Source organism: Littorina saxatilis, linkage group LG10, assembly GCF_037325665.1.
Source record: "Littorina saxatilis isolate snail1 linkage group LG10, US_GU_Lsax_2.0, whole genome shotgun sequence".
NCBI classification, from domain to species: Eukaryota; Metazoa; Mollusca; class Gastropoda; order Littorinimorpha; family Littorinidae; genus Littorina; species Littorina saxatilis.
Genome location: NC_090254.1, coordinates 25,031,058 through 25,044,124, shown reverse-complemented (window position 1 = coordinate 25,044,124; position 13,067 = coordinate 25,031,058). Strand labels below are relative to the sequence as shown.

The window sequence follows — 13,067 nt, the reverse complement described above, 5'->3', positions numbered from 1 at the left end:
TAAAAACAAGCTCTGAAAATTAAATATATAAAAAATATTATCAACATTTTTTTTTCGAAATCAATTTAAAAACACTTTCATCTTATTCCTTGTCGGTTCCTGATTCCAAAAATATATAGATATCATATGTTTGGATTAAAAACACGCTCAGAAAGTTAAAACGAAGAGAGGTACAGAAAAGCGTGCTATCCTTCTCAGCGCAACGAATACCCCGCTCTTCTTGTCAATTCCACGTGCACTGCCTTTGCCACGGGCGGTGGAGTGACGATGCTACGAGTATACGGTCTTGCTGCGTTGCGTTGCGTTCAGTTTCATTCTGTGAGTTCGACAGCTACTTGACTAAATATTGTATTTTCGCCTTAAAAACAAGCTCTGAAAATTAAATATATAAAAATTATTATCAAATTTTTTTTTTCGAAATCGTTTTAAAAACACTTTCATCTTATTCCTTGTCGGTTCCTGATTCCAAAAACATATAGATATGATATGTTTGGATTAAAAACACGCTCAGAAAGTTAAAACGAACAGAGGTACAGAAAAGCGTGCTATGCAGCATAGCGTAACCACTACCCCGCTCTTCTTGTCAATTTCACTGCCTATGCCGTGAGCGGTGGACCACGAGTATACGGTCTTGCTGCGTTGCATTGCGTTCAGTTTCATTCTGTGAGTTCGACAGCTACTTGACTAAATATTGTATTTTCGCCTTACGCGACTTGTTATATTTAGTCAAGTTTTGACTAAATATTTTAACATCGAGGGGGAATCGAAACGAGGGTCGTGGTGTATGTGCGTCTGTCTGTCTGTCTGTGTGTGTGTGTAGAGCGATTCAGACTAAACTACTGGACCGATCTTTATGAAATTTGACATGAGAGTTCCTGGGTATGAAATCCCCGAACGTTTTTTTCATTTTTTTGATAAATGTCTTTGATGACGTCATATCCGGCTTTTCGTGAAAGTTGAGGCGGCACTGTCACGCCCTCATTTTTCAACCAAATTGGTTGAAATTTTGGTCAAGTAATCTTCGACGAAGCCCGGGGTTCGGTATTGCATTTCAGCTTGGTGGCTTAAAAATTAATTAATGACTTTGGTCATTAAAAATCTGAAAATTGTAAAAAAAAAAAAAAATTTATAAAACGATCCAAATTTACGTTTATCTTATTCTCCATCATTTGCTGATTCCAAAAACATATAAATATGTTATATTCGGATTAAAAACAAGCTCTGAAAATTAAATATATAAAAATTATTATCAACATTTTTTTTTCGAAATCGTTTTAAAAACACTTTCATCTTATTCCTTGTCGGTTCCTGATTCCAAAAACATATAGATATGATATGTTTGGATTAAAAACACGCTCAGAAAGTTAAAACGAACAGAGGTACAGAAAAGCGTGCTATGCAGCATAGCGTAACCACTACCCCGCTCTTCTTGTCAATTTCACTGCCTATGCCGTGAGCGCTGGACCACGAGTATACGGTCTTGCTGCGTTGCATTGCGTTCAGTTTCATTCTGTGAGTTCGACAGCTACTTGACTAAATATTGTATTTTCGCCTTACGCGACTTGTTTATAATCCCACCGTTAACTTTCGCTAAAAGGTTATGTCAGATGATGGATGAACCAAGGGGAAAAAAGGTATAGGAACAAAATATATATGTTAAACAATGGTTTTTTTGTTGGGAAGTGATATGTATTAGTTCCAATGTTTATGTCCACCATGTGTTGGACCATGTTTGTGTTTTGCCTATTAAAGATACTGGACTTGTCAAATCCAGGTGCACGGAGCCCCTGGGGCTTTTAGTCATACCTCAGGCATCTATTCCTTTGAATAAATACCAAGTTTCATTGACTTCCATCCAAGGAGTCAAGAACTTCAATTTTTTTACGAATTAATTTTTAACTCGGACCCGCCGGTCCTTGGCCTATTTCTTAATTATTTTTAGATCTGCATCATCTTGATGATCACCACATGCACATATAATGACACGTCACAAGCAAACTAGGTCACACATAATTGATGAGCTTGTAGGAAAAAATGGAGGCTCATTCAGTCGTATCGAACCAGGGTGATAAGAAAAGAACAAAACGCAAGGGTCCCCGGCCGACTGTACCGGATTCAACCAAGAAGAAACGAAAACGCACTCGTGCACGTAACTATGACACGTCGCGCGTGTATATCGGTGAGGAGCTTGCGCGTTGGAACGAAGTGAAGAATTAATTTGGATTCATCACCAATCCGCAGTTTGCTCGTCACCTGCTGAACAAGTGGGTATTTTTTCATGCATTTCATGAGATGTTTAGGATGCTATTTATGTTATGTGATGGAAGTGTATATTGGACTTGTTTGTGAAAAGTAAATTGACCAAAGAATTACTGAATTAGGGTGGGAGGGATTTGTTGTGGAGCAGAAATGTATCACCGTGAGTCAGTAAAAGTGCACGTTGCCCTGACAAACTGTCGATACTTTGCGTTCGGCGTTTGCTTTGATTACGGGGAACTTGCGTAAGCTGCTGTCTTGTTTAGTGTCGTTTAGTCATCATTGCTTGTGGTGTTGGGATTCCCAATTTATAACCTGTAAAAAGGAAAATGTATGCACGAGGTGTTTGACGATTTATTTCGGATAAGCGAACCGTTTCTTTCTGCGGCCATTTGCGTCTGTTATGATACTATTTATAGAACTATGCAAATGAAATATTACAAAACATATAGATCGGCGCATTGTGCGATTTCTGCTCTACACTGGTACACTGTGTGTGCCCCTGTGTTCTATGTGCCCTCGTGTGTGTGAGTGTGTGTGTGTGTGTGTGTGTGTGCCCCTGTGTGAATGTGTGTGTGTGTGTGTATGTGGCCATGTCTGTGTATCCCTAGCTGTGGTTGTGGCTTGTGTTTTTCATGAATCTTGAACATTATTTATTTATAGGACATTTACTTAATTTTTCTTATGTTTTAAATTATCAATAAAATAAATAGTACAAAAAAGTCATAATTATAGTTATGAGATATATGAAGATGGAAGTGTGTTTGTTATTGGTGTAAAAGCCAAACAGTTAGTTGATACTAAATAATATTATGATTTGTAAACGATAACAATTAAGCTCAGGCTGCTGGGCCATAGAATATCATGCCTCACGCCTAACGTATATCACGTATACATCATGTCTTTTTTTGGTTGGACGTTGTGGCAGTTGTAGATTAACAAGCATTGAAATGATGATGGTGACCAGGATGTTCTGAGAAGAGGGTGAGCTTGCTTGTTACATAATTCATATTTTGTATTTTTCCATGTTTGAAAATATGTGTCACTATCTGTGTCTAGATCATCAGAAAGTAATGAAGAAAGCTGCGTGAAATAACAAATATTCTGAGAAATGGTTTCACTTAGACTAGAGTTAAAGTATAGTGGTATTGTAGTTGAATTTGCAGGAGAGAACTGTTGATTAGTTAACATTATATGCTGCTTTCAGCGACAAGAAGTTTCATGGATCAAGAGCTGGCAGGACTGTGAAGCAGAAAGAGCTATCTCAGTCTTTCATTGACCCACTAGAGTGAGTTGTTTTTCTTTGATAAATATTGTGTGGGTGTGTTCAAAACACATGCTGTTTGTTGTATACGTATTAAAGCAATATTTATAAAATAAAGTTGATTAATGTGAATACTGCAAATTTCTGTGTATGATAAAATCCTTTTATGGTTACAAATGGGTATTGGGATTTGTTTCATTTATGATTGATCAGAACAAATATATTTCTTTTCTCTTTTCTTGAACTCTGTGTGTCGATACTGCTTGGCCAAAATATCTCATTCTCATTGAGTGAATGATAAATTCTTCAAATAAGTTTTTCTGTTTTCTGTCAGGAACTGGTTAATTCTGCAGATTCCAATAAGCAATAAATTGTGCATTGTGTAATTATCTTTCAGGTCATTATTGGAATGTTCAGAAACTGCTTTGACTATTGTAGGTATAGGGGCTCTTTGTGACACATGTACCCATTCATTAATCTTACTTAATTATCTTAGTTTTCCCTCAATCATTAACTTTCAGCATTTAATTGTTATGGGTAGCAGCTCAAGACAGCTACACTAATGGTAGTACTAATTGAAAAGTGTAGTGGATCTAAGACTAAGAGTTGATAACATATGTTTCCCATGGCTTTACACAATTTGTACTACCTAAAGCAAGTGAGTGCATGTTAGTTTTAAAACACATAGAGAATACCACATGGTTTGCTGTGCTGTACCAGATTGACAGGAGCTGTTTTTTCACATATTGAACTGCGAGCGAAAGTGAGGTGTAAAGGTGCCATGGTCGCATGCTTTGCGGAGACTGCAGGCTTGACCCATCTCAGTCTTTGGGGATGGTTACCCGAGACTATTTAAATGTAGTCTCAGCAATGACTCATGGTTTGTCATGTTAATCTTTTAGTTTGGTAACGACTGACTAAATGTTTTATATTGCTTCACGCACCTTATTTTTTTGTTTTTAGAGCCCTAATAGCTTGTGTAATTTTAACTGATATTGTTTTTCTTTGGTTAGCCTCACAATTGAAGTTACAGTTGAGTCTGGAGAGGATCAGGAGGACTAGATGATCCTGATTATGATCCCAACATCACATTGACAGCGATTCTGTAAGAGATTTGTTATTCTGGTGTTACCTGTGATGGTTGGCCCCTGCGATGAGAGGACACCTCCCTTCAAAGGACACCTAATATTGTCCTTTTTCTATTATCTCTACCAGATTATACCTGTTATGACAGGCCCCCTGCATTGCAGGTACATTTTTGTCCTTTCACCGCAGGTATCACTGTACTTTTTTTTCTACTCCCTTTGGAATATTATGGTGTTAAAATACACAGTCTATAACAGTATTATCACAGAAGGGATGTCGTTTGGGTCGGCCCATCTGCCAATCGCCGATTTATTTTTACTTTATTCGAAACTTTCATGTCCCTATCGGCCAAATGTCCAAAGAGTATTCGCCTAAATCGGCCAAAGTTTGTCCATTTTTTTGTATTGGTCAGGCTTAATGCCCCTCGGACCATGCACCCATACATACATGCGTGTGTACCTGTGTGTGCATGTGTACACTGTACATGTGTGTGTGTGTGTGCCCTTGGTGTTTGTGGCTCTGTCTGTTAGGCCCTGTGGGTGTTGGTTGTGTTTTCATGAGGTTTTTAAATGATTATTTTATTGGACATAATAATAATATGTGTTTCATAATTCATTGTGTTTTTGAAAGTATTGTACATTTTTTTTAATTGCTCATTTTATTTATGTTTTACATTTTGTGAATCAGCATTGAGGCTACGTTCATACTGCAACTGTGCCAAGCAGAACACAGGCAGGTGGTGCTTCTTCTCTTGATCTAACTTCTATAAGCAGGTAGTTGTATGTTTATATCCAGCAGTTAATAGTACACACAGAATAAAAATCCCCATGCATGGTCTCACATCCACACACAAAATCAGGAATGCATGCAATTTGTTATACATGAAGTGTATTTATTATTTATGAAAAAGCCAAACAAAGTAATAGGTCAGTCAGTTGATAGTTTATATAGTTTATATGATCTGTAAACGATGAAAAAAAGACAGTTGCAATCCATCTTATTGTGCAATTGAAGATTGATCGATTCCAAAACAGGTTTATGGGGAAAACGTTGATTGTGAAGTTTCTTTGTTTTCTCGATACAATATGTATGCTGTTTGTTACTTTATGAATATAATCTTGCCTTAAACACAACAATACTTGTTGCCTGTATACTTGTTTCATAACTATGATAAGTTAGTATAGGTGGAGCAAATTAATGCTGAATTAATTTCATTATCAGACTCGGTGATATTCTCAATGACATTGTACGACTTCTTTCCTAATTTGTATATACATGTACCTTGGATCTATTATGTACATGTACTGTCTGTCAGTGTTATTTTAGGTTCAGTGTACTTAACGATCTAAAAATGATTGACCTGAATAATTTTTAGCCACGGTGGTCAGCCTATATACCTGGGACTTCTGGTATGACAACATCAGCACCTGGTGCATTTGCTTATGGACTAAAGGTGCATCCATCTACTCCTGGAGTATGAGACATATCAGCCGCAGAGCCTGAGAGGTACTTGGTTTAAAGATTTTGCCTTTTTAAAGTTCTCAGAATTCACTCGTGTAGAACTTTATCCCATGGTCAAAAGATGTTATGACAAAATTGCTGTCTCAGTGTGACTGAAACTAAAGAATGCACTTGACTTAATTGAATGCAATATGCAATTATGATAAGAATAAAGAAAAAAATATAAAATATAAAATATCTGTTGCAAAAAAATCACACCTACAGATTTGCCACTTTGTGGACAGGCCTTGCAAAAGCTGAAATTGATGTAAACCAAACCCTTACAGAAAAAAAGGCCCTGTGGCGAGCCTCGCAGCGAGGTCGCAGCGAGCCTCGCTGCGAGGTCGCTGCGAGGCCGTAATTTACCATGCAAATTAAGTTTGCTGCGACTAAGTCGCAGCTAGCTGCGATGTAGTTATATATCCTTATATGGAGATCCCACCCGCGAGCTTGATGTGATGAGGTCGCGGCTAGCTGCGATGTTCCCTGCGAGCTTGCCGCGACCTAGCAGCAGCTAGCCGCGATGTCCTGGACCCCTTACTGTGAGCTTGCCGCGACCAGGTCACAGCTAGCCGCGACCAGGTCACAGCTAGCTGCGACCAGGTCACAGCTAGCCGCGACCAGGTCACAGCTAGCCGCGATGTTCCTGGGATCATGCTGCGCGGCTTGCCGTGATCTAGTCGCAGCTAGCTGTGATCTAGTCGCAGTTAGCTGCGATCTAGTCGTGGCAAGCCGCGATGAATTATTATAGACCCAAGCAGGTTACAGCTAGCCGCGACCAGGTCGCAGCTAGCCGCGACCAGGTCGCAGCTAGCCGCGACCAGGTCACAGCTAGCCGCGGTAACCCGGACCTGTTCCAGATAGTCACCGCTATATACCGCGATTAGGTCGCAGCTAGCCGCGATTACCTCGCAGCTAGCCGCGATTACCTCGCAGCTAGCCGCGATTACCCGGACCTATATGTGGTAGTCACAGCTATATATCCGCGACCATGTCACAGCTATAGCTAGCAACGACCAGGGTGAGCCGGGATATCCCTGGCCTGTCCTCCAAATTCTTACCACGTACAAGCTTTCCTTGAGCCAGCTGCAGCTACCTGTGCAGTTGTCACGGTTTACTGCGATGTCCATGAAATCATCAAGCAACGACCTTCAAATTTCACAGCAAGTGAGCTGCAACCTAGTGATGAGTGATAACTTACTGCAGTTATGCAGGAGGAAATGCTTTACCAAACCCTGAACATTGTTTAGATGGTTTAAAGTCCCAGTTAAAATATACCTAAACCCTCCCAGAAAAATGCTGCAACCAGCTTGTGGGTGCATGCAAATCCTTTCGCACTGACAGGCCATTGTGCTACATACATTCTAAATTGACTAGAGACAGAAGCAGTTCAACACATGCAGACGCATATTCTCAAATGTAAAACAAACAATTGGTTTAAATTCAAATTATTTAATAAAAGCTCATTTGGCATAAATTCAGATTAAATAGAGCAAGCTGTATCCTGCGATCAGGACGAACAAGTTCATCAGAGTTCACAATTTGTTGCCGAAATACAAGATCGCCGGCACTAGCAATCGCTCATGCTGGTTTTTTTTTACCAATGTCACATGGGTTTAGCTAAAGGTCTCGTGAGTAATTTTTTGTTTAAACATAAACAGCTGCTTAACCTTTTTTCCAAAGTTAATTGCAATACACCCTAAAAGTAAAAGTGTAGAGCTATCAGCGATATAGTTATTATGAAAAACTATATTTCGAAAATGAAATCAAGACAGTACATTACAGGCTAACCAGTACATAATATGTTGCATACCTACCAAGTAGTGTATGCACTCTCCAAGAAGTTCTCCCCTTCTTAACCCAAGGTTTCTGAGTGCATCAGAAACAAAATCAACAGAGATGAGATTCTTCCCCTTTTTCACGGAATTCTGCTCAAAAGTTGATCCCCAGGACCATTTTCCTGAATCGTCCAGATCCCTTGAGAAAAAAAAAGGGGGCGGGGGGGGGGGGGGGGGGGGTAGAGGTTGATTATCAAAAATCTGACCTGCCAATGACTGAATCGCCCAAAAGACTAGACCGGTTTTTGATTGTCCGGACCGACAATACCTCCGACAAAAAAATCTCCGCCGAGCTCAAAACCAAAAATCTACGAAATGAACTTTAGACCCGTGTACGAACTGTCCATTTGGGAACAAATTTTTCCTCATCATCAGTGTCTTCATCGCGGAAGTTCCTAAATGGGCTGATTTAGTTGTTGACTTTAGCCACTTTAGCAAGATGGCGTCGTCAATGCGATTGTTGGCAGAAACAGAACATGCTTTAGCTTCTGAGATTGATAAAGGGCTAAAGAACAAATGGGTTTGGGCGTGGAAAGACGAAATTATAACTACCGAAGTGAAGGGACGAAAACTTTCCATCCGTCTCGGAGATTCGGTTCAAAAGTTGAATGTTCGGGGAAGGCACAATGCACGTGGTGTAATAAAGTACTGGGCTACAAATAGAGAGGCAAGAGCGTGTTGAAAGACCATTTGACCACATATTTGTCCTTGTGTGCACACTTGTGTTTGTCAGTCTGTGAGTGTGATGTTATTTTCAGTGACTGTTGTTGTTTATTTGTGAGATTCATTCTAGAAATGCATGAACAATGCCCAAAGTTCTAATCAAAATATTCTGCTGCTAAGACTCATTTCTGAGCAATTTTTTGTTATGTAAATGCTAAAAACGCATCAGCTTCAGCCCCCTGACTCCCACAAGGGGCAACGCAAAGGGCCAAACTTCCTTTACCCTCTTATGTCAAAATTTGGGAATCTCATCTCTGAATCAAGATCTCTGACAACCTGAAGAAATGCTGTTGTTCCTGTCTCCCCACTGAGGTGCTCGTTGAATTGCTTCTCCGTGTGATCAATGACACCATCAATCCGATCCACAGGAAAGGTAACTTCTGGGAAGAGCTTCTCAAACCAAGAGTGGACCTGAAAAAAGTCAATATCAGTCTGTGTTCCAAAAGATAATATTACCCAATATTGACGGACTGTGTGATGATATCTTCTGCTATGGTCTGTTGAGACAGTGATATCAAAATCGAGACTGGAGGTCGAGATTTTGATATCACTGTCGAAACAGACCAATAGCAGAAGATATCGTCACACAGTCAGTCAATGTTAGATATATTGCTAATTCTCGGGAAATTTTGTATTTATTGTAAAGAAATTACAAAAGTATTTGTCTCAGGTTTGGCTGTTCCATATCCCTCCCTCTGATTATCATTTCTTTTTGTTCACTCTTTTCTTGTACTTTTCAGTTTTTCAAAATGTTTTGTCTTTCAAAAAGTCTTTAGTCACTTGCTCAACTAAATTCTGGGATAATTACATTTTTATATATATTTGTTTGTTTTAAAATTTAGGTGTTTTTGAAGTGGGGAAGCAATAAAGAGGTCGTCGATATCAAAACTGATATCAACGGAAATGTCGTCGATATCACTTTTGCACTGAGCTCAGTTTTGCCCAATTGACCAATGGAAATCCACGTAACATATGAAATAGCAATAATTATACCAGTGCATGAACTATGCTGCAGTATAGTAAAAGGGACAGCCAAAGAAATAAATACAAATTATCAATGTCTATTATTATTTTGTAATTAATTTTAGTGGATAAAGAAAAGACGCAAAGGATTGCTAGCCTGTTTATAAATACATAAGCATATCTATAAGACAAAAAAGAGTTGTGATCAACCGAGTACTTACCACTGAAGAGGGCTTGCCACTTTGCCTCTGTAACTGCAGCAAAACCTTGTTTGTCAGCCCCGGTCGCCACGGCCAGAGGCAAGAAAATAGTTAGCAAGTTGTTGGTGCATGTGTGTCATCTGGAGAAAAGAACAAAAAGTAAGTTATAGCAATAACATCAAACACTACTTCTGCAGAAAGAAAAACACCATTCAAACTCAAACGAGTCAAAGAAGAAAAGTCAGTTATTTCATTTTCAATAAATGAAAAAGCAGTTACCAGTATTTTATAAAAAATATATCTGTAATATCTGTTTTCTCACACGAAATAAGTCGACATACATGTGCGAAACATTGCGAGTCCGCAAAACGTTCTCAGAGTCAGCTGGTGAATTCTACTTTTGGTTTCCACTCAGCTGGTGCAAGAAAAGAAGAAGTTACGTGACCTGAATAAAATCAGTTTTTGAACAATATGCAATGTTTTCATTTCGTAGATGCACCAGAAATAGTTTTTTATATCTTTAGATACATTGTCAATGATTATTTTCGTCATTAGATTCTATTGGGTTAGAGAAAAAAACGAAAGCGGTTCGAAACACAACCCTTCCGCTTGAAACACAGACAGGCCATCGAAGTCGAACCGCTTCGTCAAATTCAGTACAAAATACCTTCTGTCATTTCGTACATCCGCCATTAAAAACATTCAATCAATACTTTAATATGTCTAAACTTACCGAACAGAACATCTTGAATCGATGTGCCGGACGAAAAGAATGCTTGGGTCGAATTTGTTGAGTCGGTAATCGCGGCTTGAGCCACCGGGCGCCATTTTCAAAACTGCAGGCAAAGCTATTCGAGCCTCGTTTTGGGCGTCTTGCTCGGAGGACACATGTCGGACTGACTTCATTTTTTGCTTGTTTAAAGAAAAATTCGAGCTGAATCGAATGGTGTATTTCATTTGGCAGTGTGATAAAGTTGTCGGTAGTTTGATTTTGAAAACTTTAACCGCAATTTTTGGTCACTTTGTTTTCCAGTTCTCAAAATATACGAAATTATAGAGCTAGCTCTGCTCTTTCAAAACACCCATTGTAGTTTCTTTGACGCGGAGCAAGAGAGCGTAAAGTACGACGACCGAACTGAAAAATGTTGCGCATCACAGCGCGCGGAGGCTGTGTGAGGCTGAACGGTACTTCAATAAAATATTCATACAAAATCACATAGTAAACACAAATTAACTAACGAAAATGGTATGTATTTTGATGTGGTATACATTTTTTATTTTATTCGGTGAATTTCTTTACATTTTTGGCATCTTCAGGTGCATTTCTCTAACCTTCAGTCATCGGTTAGTGGTTCTAATAACCTTTAAAACAGCATGGTCTGGTCCTTTGAAATGGGGTGGAAAAAATCCCGATTGCGGCTAGGAGCTAAGTGATACAAAGAAGGTTTGACCAGTGGACGATACCTTCCGCCTGTGATCAAGACCTGGGAACACATAATTATTGCCGTATTAGACTATGTATGCTTGTTTGTCTAAAAATACGATCAGCTGCGCACCCCCCACTCCGCTGCAACTATGCCAGACATCTGGATGACTTGTTCTACAAGTGCAGCGTAACAGACAGATACAGATACAGAGTATGGTTTAATGATTATAACAACTTTACAACTCTGCATTTGATCAATGGTAACCGCTTTTGTCATTACACATTGAAAGAAGCATTTGGTTTAATGTTTTGGTAAACTTTTTAATGTTGCAACGGTCAAATGTATGGAGTACACCTTTTTTTTCCTGAAAATATATAAATGCCAAATTTGTTTGAGAATACTCCAAGCGCAAAACAGCTAGGGTTCCAGCTATATTTTTTAATGGAATTGTTTGATCGTCACACTGCCAGTTAAAATTTCTCTTGTTTGTTGGTGTGCAAGCTATATATAGTGCTTCCATTCGTGTGCTGTCATATATGCTCTGAATCTGATCATTTCTGTTAAGTCTTTATAATATAGGCTGGTTGTACACTTTGAGTTTAATGGGCAATAGCAAGGACTACTTCTCTCAGGGTAGAAGGAGTACTTGGGCAATAGTAAACTCCCTAAGCTAAATGCAGTTAGCAACACATCACCATGGTACTTTCTAGCTCCCAAATTTTAAAGAAGCACAAGATAACACTTTACCTGATTTTTAAATGGAAATGCAACATGCCATATAAACGGTTGCGACCATCTTTGTGAAAATATAATACTCGAGTTTAAAGGTGTTTGTCTACATTTTTATACAGAAATCGGCATCAAATACTAAGTCTAGCTATTCCCTACAAATATCAAAAATACACTCCCCTTCGATCAGGAAGGACGAAGCCAGGGTAACCGATTGAAAATTCATGAAAGTAATGCAGCGTAGTACGATATCCTTATTTGGCAAATGCCAAGGGCAAAAGTCCTCTCAAATACCATGCATTCCGTGCGTTTAACAAAACATCGTGGACAGCGCTCTAATACACTGTGTCAAACTGTTGCTGTGATTGTGTGGGTGTGGCTGTCAGCATAGTGACATGAATTTGATTGGTCGATATTTATAGTTAAAACACATGCTCTCTCCACATGGAAATCAAAACATTGGAAGTGTTATACTGTACTTCTCAAAAATAAAAACTTTTTTTACATTTATTTTTATTTTGATAAAAAAATTTCCCCATGCTTCATTCATCATCTGACATAACTTTTTAGCGAAATCTAACCATAAGATTATTGAAAAAAAAGCAGAAATGTAGACGACCTTTAAGCCTTGAATTTTGCTTCAACAACATTTTGTGTGAAACTACAGAATAAAAGTCTCTGGCAGTTGGTAAACAAACAAGAATTTCGGGCTGCTGATTTATACATCCCTTTAACAGAAGAATTAATGCCAAAATACACTTTTTGCTTAAAAACAAAAGAAAATATTTACTTTGTAATATGAAACATATTTCATACAGTTTTTTAAAACATGAAGCAAGCTGAGTGTTATGTTTCTGAATAATATTTGCTGCCACCATGTCTCATTCTTGTGCCAAGATGGTAAGAATATTTGCAAATAGGGCCACTTAGAGAGTCAGACACAATAATCGCTCTATAAGCAGGCCCCTCCATATGATGTTGAAAAAGCCTCCATTAAGGTCGCGGCTAGCTGTGATGTTGTTCGGAAACTTACGCCAAGATCGCAGCTACCTGCGAGGCTCGCGTCAAGGTCGCAGCTACC

At 38.9% G+C, this 13,067-nt stretch overlaps 1 protein-coding gene and 1 long non-coding RNA gene across 2 annotated transcripts in view; one reads left to right on the top strand and one right to left on the bottom strand.

The window, feature by feature from the left end:
- The window catches only part of LOC138978491 (low-density lipoprotein receptor-like), a 37,488-nt gene that overhangs the window by 4,457 nt on the left and 19,964 nt on the right, over window positions 1-13,067 (bottom strand). The window lies entirely within an intron of this gene.
- On the top strand, window positions 3,009-6,259 carry LOC138978490 (uncharacterized). Its single transcript, XR_011459702.1, has 5 exons — window positions 3,009-3,240; window positions 3,464-3,544; window positions 4,534-4,625; window positions 5,294-5,379; window positions 5,982-6,259. It is a non-coding gene; the product is annotated as an uncharacterized lncRNA (long non-coding RNA).